Below are 7,257 nucleotides of genomic sequence, written 5' to 3'. Positions count from 1 at the left end.
CCCTATTATCCAGTCCGACCCTATTATCTAGTGCCAATGCTGCCCTCACTCGCTGTGTGAAATATGGTTGTTTTCCCCCTCAGATCACTTGCTTCGTGTGTACATCATTGTTATATCGCCTTTCTCTCCTCCGAGCTTCTCCCAATAACTCTTCTCCCTTTCAGTCAGCCCCCTCCTCCCTCTCATTCCCAGCAGCTTACCCTGAGCAATGTGGAGAGTGAGCGGCGGTCAGTACCACAGCCGCTGGGTGCCAGCATCTGCCGAGCAAACTCACAGCCAGTCCTTATATTGCGGGTCCGCGCAAACCACCCAACTCCGAGATCACTGAGCGAACAGGGAGAGGGAGATTCAGAGCCGCCTCCCCCGAGGGCAGCTGCCACTCACTCACGTACACGCCCGCCCCACGGAATTAGAAACAGCTCATGGAAGCCGCTTCTCAAATCTCCCGTTCTGTCCTCAGCCCACTCACCCCTGGGCCATCGTCTTCAGCAATCATGCCAACAATATTAAACCCACCTGTTTGTGGGCTCTTCAGTGCTGCTGGTTTGATTTTAAATTGATTTGTTACTGTTACAGGGAATAGTATTGTACTGTGTGCTATCCAAGCAAATCATACCGTCCACAAGTGCATCAGGGTAATGGGATGCAAAATATGGTGTTCCAGCTGCAAAGAAAGTGCCAGGCTACAGGAGCAAAGCCTTGGACCGGTTCTGACCAGTGGGACTTGCCACTTGAAGGACTGGACCCCTGACAATACCTCACTTCATTATCATCCTCAATGCTTCATTGAATGCCATGATGTGGAGACGCTGGTGTTACACTAGAGTGACCTTCTGACTTACTTCATTGAACTATCATGTTCCAAAATCAGGAAAGGATTTAAATCCCACAATCTGATCCTTCTGAAACAAAAACAGAGATTGCTGGAAAATCTCAGCAGGTCTCAGCAATGGCCCAAAATGATTTCTCTCCACAGATGCTGCCAGACCTGATGAGCTTTGCGCGCAATCAATATTTTTGTTCATGATTTACAGAATCTGCTGTTCTTCTGATTTTTACCTGATTCTTCTGGTTTTCTGAAGCTTAATTTAGAAATTAGCTGAATTGCTAAGAACAAAATGCGTTGCATCCATTTAGCCATGAGACAAGATGGATTCCTCCCCAGATCCAGCTTTTTCATATTAAAAGTTCTTAATTTTTTTAAACAAAACGGAGTTAATTTTAAGTAATCATGGCACTCTCAGGATATGCTGGTCAGGTTTTAAAAATCATTTACTTTGGGTTTTGCTGTGCAAGCAGAATATTTCTTGTCTATGCTCAGTTGTCCTTGATGAGCTGGTACAGAATGGTCCTCTTGAACCATTGCTGTTCCCTAGTGAATGTACCAGTGAGGATTGGCAGCTCTAGGATTTTAACCAAGTGATAATAAAGGAATGGCAGCAATCTATTTTCAAGCCTGCCTGATGTGAGTCTTGGGAGGAAACTTGAAGTTGGTGGTCTTCCTGTTTGTCTGCTTCCACTTGTTCTCCCATAAGGTCGAGGTCACAGGTTTGGAAGGTGCTGTCAGAGGAGCCTGGCTGAGTTGCTGCAGTGTATGTTGTAGATAATGCACACTGCTGCTACCGCGCATTAGTGGGGAAGGGACTGAATGATCAAGGTGGTGGATGTGTGATCAACCTGGTTTGCTCTGGATGGTGTTGATCTTCTAGGAGAAAGTGAGGATTGCAGATGCTAGAGATCGGAGCTGAAAATGTGTTGCTGGAAAAGCGCAGCAGGTCAGGTAGCATCCAAGGAGCAGGAGAATCGATGTCTGAACCACCTTCCTAACCTGTAATCTTCTTCCTGACCTCTCTGCCCCCACCCCCACTCCGGCCTATCACCCTCACCTTATTACCCTCACCTTAACCTCCTTCCAGCTATCGCATTTCCAATGCCCCCTCCCCCAAGTCCCTCCTCCCTATCTTTTATCTTAGCCTGCTTGGCACACTTTCCTCTTTCCTGAAGAAGGGCTCATGCCCAAAACGTCGCCTCTCCTGCTCCTTGGATGCTGCCTGACCTGCTGCGCTTTTCCAGCAACACACTTTCAGCTCTGGATGGTGTTGAGCTGCTTGAATGTTTATGTATGTGAACTCATTCAGGCCAATGGAAAATAGTCTGACACACTCCTGACTTGACTCCCAAAGATGGTGGAATGGGTTTTGGGAGTCAGGATGTAAGTCATTTGCCACAGAGTACACAGCCTCTCACCTGCTCTTATGACCACAATATTGCCTAGTCTAGTTCTGCTTCTGTCACTGGTAGGTACTGCAAGTATCAAAGTGGGGAATCCGTTCTATAAACTGAAACAAAGTTGTATAGAATTTGATGCATAGAAACAAATCATTTGACCTAACAAGTCTCTACACTTGGTAGAAATAAAAAAACAATTGCTGAACCAGTCAATGAAAACAATGCAGATTCTTTTTCCTTTAGGGCAAGTCCTTGTCCTGCCAAATGCTCCTATCTGAATCATAGAATCCCTACAGTGCAAATAGAGGCTACTCAGCTGATCATGTCTGCAATGACACTCCGAAGAGCAACATGCCAGGATCCAAGTACCCTCCCCCCTTACCAGAGTTAACCCACCTAGCGTACACAATGCTGGACATTATGGGCAATTTACCATGTCCAAACTACCTACCTTGCACATCTTTGGACTGTGGGAGGAAACTGCAACACCCAGCAGAAACCTATGCAGACAGACTGCAGGTCAGGAAGGCGGTGCCGGGCTGGAGGGTAAATTATGGGCAATTTACCATGTCCAAACTACCTACCTTGCACATCTTTGGACTGTGGGAGGAAACTGCAACACCCAGCAGAAACCTATGCAGACACCAGGAGAACATGCAAACTCCACACAGACAGTCACCCATGGGTGGAATCCAACCTGGATCCCTGTGAGGCAGTAAAACTAACCACTGAGACACCAAGATGCCTCCTCAAGAAAAGTCACTGGACTCAAAACATTAACTCTGCTTTCTTTCCACAGATGCTGCCAAACCTGCTGAGTTTCCCCAGCAAATTGCTGTTTTTGTTACTTATTGGAGAAAGTGAGGTCTGCAGATGCTGAAGAAGGGCTTATGCCCGAAACGTTGATTCTCCTGTTCCCTGGATGCTGCCTGACCTGCTGCGCTTTTCCAGCAACACATTTTCAGCTTTGTTACTTATTGCCCATCTCTAGAAGGTGGTGACAAGCTGCTTTCTTGAACTACTGCAATTCATGCAGATCCGCAATGCCATTAGGAAGGGAATTTCAGGACCTAATGACACGGTAGGATTGGCAATATATTTCCATGTTCGGAAAAGTGAGTGCTGTGGCAAGACGTGAGTTATTTATATTTTGGCTTTTCTTAAATTTTTTTTATTTTTTTTTATTTTGCCACTATACTGTTTCAAGATAACAGTTAGTAAGTGCTCAAGAGTAGTAAGGAACACATTGCCCACCAGTTCACTTTTTTTTCTCTGTACACAAATAATTTAGTGCAGCTTATCCCATGGAGAATCATGCACATGAATTATTCGCTGCAGCGCAATTGTGCACCTAAGCAACACAAGGGTTATACTGTTATATTAATGAATTCCAGAAACAGCTAGATCAGGTTTCATGCTGTCCCTGTCAACAAAACAAACCTTCTGCTCCATAGCTCCAGATGCTACACAATACGGAAATACCCAGGGGACAGAGGCAGAAAATATGTCAACAAATACATTACTTTCCACATGAAATGTTCTTTAAAGGAACATTGTCCTTTAGTTTATTAACATATGAATATTATACTTCCCCTTTGGTTGTGGTTTTCACACATCATGCATAATCCACCAATTTAGCAATCTTCCCTCAATTATACTATTCAAGCAATCAATGGACAGTGTATATAAACATACAGATTTAAAGAGAAATAGGCCACTTAGCGCTTCAAGCCTGACCTAATGTTAAATAAAATCATTATTCCAAATTCCTGCCTACCCTGATAACACTTCATCCTCCTGCTTACAAAGAACCTGCCTTAAAAACGTTTTGACTCTGCCTCCATGACTTTTGAGGATAATTTCCAAATCACACAAGCCTCCTAAGAAAATAATATTCCCATGTCTCTATCTTATTATTTCAAGCTAAGACTGATGGTGCGTTTATTTCAATGCAAGAGGTCTGGCAGGGAGATTAACTTACAACATGGTTGGGAACATGGAACTAGAATAACATAGCTATTATAGAAATGTGATTCAGGGAAGGGCAAGACTGACAGCTTCATGTTCTCGGTTTGGATGCAATAGGAAGGATAGAAAATTGGAGGAGGGAGGAGGCGGGTGCAAAAGAGGTGGGGGAGTGACATTTTTCTTAAGGATAACATTACAGTTGTAGTCAGGGAGAATATTCTTGGGAGGATGTCCAGTGAAGTTATCTGTACGGAACTGAAGGGAGGCAATGGCCTAATGGTATTATCACTGGACTGTTAATCCAGACACCCAGGTAATATTCTGGGGACCCACGTACTAATCCTGCACAACAGCAGATGGTGGAATTTGAATTCCACAAGTGCCTAGAATTAAAAGCCTAATGATGATCATGTATCATGTTGATTGGCAGGAAAAGCCTATCTGGTTAAATAATGTCCTTACCTGGTCTGGCTGATATGTGATTCCAAACCCACAACAACTTGGTTGACTCGTAACTGCCCTCTAGGCAATTAGAGATGGTAACAAATTCTGGCCTAGCCAGCAATGTCCTCATCCTGTGAATGAATACTGAAAAAATGAGAAATAAAAAAGGGATGATCGCCTTATTGTAATTGTACTATAGGCTGCCCAATAGTTAGCAGGAAATAAGGAAGCCAATATTTAAAGAGATCTTAGATATCTGTAAGAACAATATATTCATTACAGTAAGGGCTTTTAACTTTTCAAACATAGACTGGGACTGCCATTGTGTTCAGGGCTTGGATGGAGAAGAATTTGTTATGTATGTACAAGAAAATTTCCATATTCAATATGTGGATGCACATACTAAAGAAGGTACAAAACTTGACCTACTCTTGGGAAATAAGGCAGGGCAAGTGATTGAGATGTCAGTGAGGAAGCACTTCAGGGCAAGTGATCATAATTCTATTATTTTCAAAATAGTTATGGAAAAAGATCCACAAGTTAATACTCTAAATTGGAGAGAGGCCAATTTTGACAGTATTAGGCAAAACCTTTCTAAAATCAATTGGGGGAGGCTATTCACAGGTTGGTGAGAGGGAGAGCTTCAGAAATAAAATTACAAGAGTTCAGAAACAGTATGTTTCTGCTGGTGCGAACGGTAAGGCTGGTAGGTATAGGGAATGCCGGATGACTAGAAAAATTGAGGCTCTGATCAAAAAAAAGCAAGATGTCAGGTGTAGACACTTGGAATCAAGTGAGTCTCTAAAGGAGTTCAAGGATAGTAGGAATATACATAAGAGGGAAATCAGGCAAAAAGGGGACATGAGATTGCCCTGGTAAATAGGGTTAAGGAGAATCAAAATAAATTCTATAAATACATTAAGGGCAATCGAGTAACTAGAGAGAGAATAAGGCCATTAAAGATCAACATTGTCATCTATGTGTGGAACCACAGGAGATAGATGAGATACTAAACAAATATTTCAGGGTCAGTATTTACTATGGAGAAGGACATTGATGTGAGGGACCTTCGGGAAATAAATAGTCATGTTTTGAAAATTGTCCACAGTACAGACAGAAGATACTGGAAGACTTAAAATGCATAAAGTAGATAAATCCCAAGGACCTGGTCAGGTGTATCCCAGAACTTTATGGGAAGCTCAGGGAAGAAATTGCTGGGCCCTTTGCTGAAATATTTGTATCATCATCAGCAACCAGTGAGGTGCCAGAAGAGTGGAGACTGGCGAATGGGGTGCCCTTATTTAAGAAAGATGGTAAGGGAAAAGTTAGGAAACTAAAGAGCAGTGAGCAGATTCTGAGGGATAGGATTCACATGCATTTGGAAAGGCAAAGACTGATTAGGGATAGTCAACATAGTTTCCCACGCTGAAAGCTATCTCACCAACTTAATTGAGTTTTTTGCTGGTGAACTGCCTTCTTCAACTGCTGCAGTCCTCCTGCTTTAAGTTGACCCATAATGCTCTTTGGATGAGAAATCCAGGATTTTAACCGAGCGACAATAAAGAAATGGCAATATATTTCTAAGTGAACAAGATGAGGAGGAGAACATGCAAGTGGTGGCATTCCCATGCATCTGCTGCCCTTGTCCTTTTAGAAGGAGGTGGTCATGGGTTTGGAAGGTGCTGTCTGAGAACCCTTGATAAATTTCTGAAATGCATCTTGTAGATTGTACACACTGCTGCTACTGCACAATGATGGTAGAGGGAATGGATGCTTGTGGATGTCACTCCCAATCTAGTGGGCTGCATTGCCCTGGGTTTAGTAAAGCCTCTTGAGTATTGTTGGAGCTGCACCCATCCAGGCAAGTGAGGAACATTCCATCACACTCCTGACTTGTGACTTGTCAATGTGGATAGGCTTCAGGAGAGTCAGGAGACTTCATGAGGCATTTAATGCATATCTAACATCATTCTGTGGACTTTGGTTAAAATTCCACAACAAAAGTTGGTGAAGTTTGAATTTAATTAATAAAATCTGGAATTGAAACTTAGTTTCATTAAAATAACCATGTAACTACCAATAATTGTCATAAAAACACTTGTAGTTCATTAATGTTCTTTCAGGCATGAAGTCCGCTATCCCTGCCTGATCAGGCCGATGTGACACCAGACCAGTAGTGGGGAAAAGAGATTATGGAAGAGATTATGTTGTATAGGAATATAATTTAAGATGAACAGCAATGTGGGAAACTCTTAATTGCCCTCTGAAATGGCTTACATCTAAAAACTGAAAATGTGTTGCTGGAACAGCGCAGCAGGTCAGGCAGCATCCAGGGAACAGGACTATCGACGTTTCGGGCATAAGCCCTTCTTCAGGAATGAGGAAAGTGTGTCCAGCAGGATAAGATAAAAGGTAGGGAGGAGTGACTTGGGGGAGGGGCGTTGGAAATGCGATAGGTGGAAAGAGGTCAAGGTAAGGGTGATAGGTCAGACAGGGGTGGGGCGGAGAGGTCAGGAAGAAGATTGCAGGTTAGGAAGGTGGTGCTGAGTTCAATGGATTTGACTGAGACAAGGTGGGGGGAGGGGAAATGAGGAAACTGGAGAAATCTGAGTTCAT

General features: G+C 43.2%; 1 protein-coding gene across 1 annotated transcript in view; it reads right to left on the bottom strand.

The window, feature by feature from the left end:
* The window catches only part of LOC122556080 (apolipoprotein D-like), a 22,707-nt gene extending 22,286 nt beyond the window's left edge, over nt 1-421 (bottom strand). Inside the window, exon 1 of the mRNA XM_043702511.1 lies at nt 201-421. The gene's annotated coding sequence lies outside the window, so the exon portion shown is untranslated. The remainder of the gene's footprint in view (nt 1-200) is intronic.
* Nucleotides 422-7,257: the final 6,836 nt, after the last annotated feature.

The sequence above is a fragment of the Chiloscyllium plagiosum genome, chromosome 13 (assembly GCF_004010195.1).
Source record: "Chiloscyllium plagiosum isolate BGI_BamShark_2017 chromosome 13, ASM401019v2, whole genome shotgun sequence".
Classification (NCBI taxonomy): Eukaryota; Metazoa; Chordata; class Chondrichthyes; order Orectolobiformes; family Hemiscylliidae; genus Chiloscyllium; species Chiloscyllium plagiosum.
This window is presented reverse-complemented; position numbering and strand designations above follow the sequence as displayed.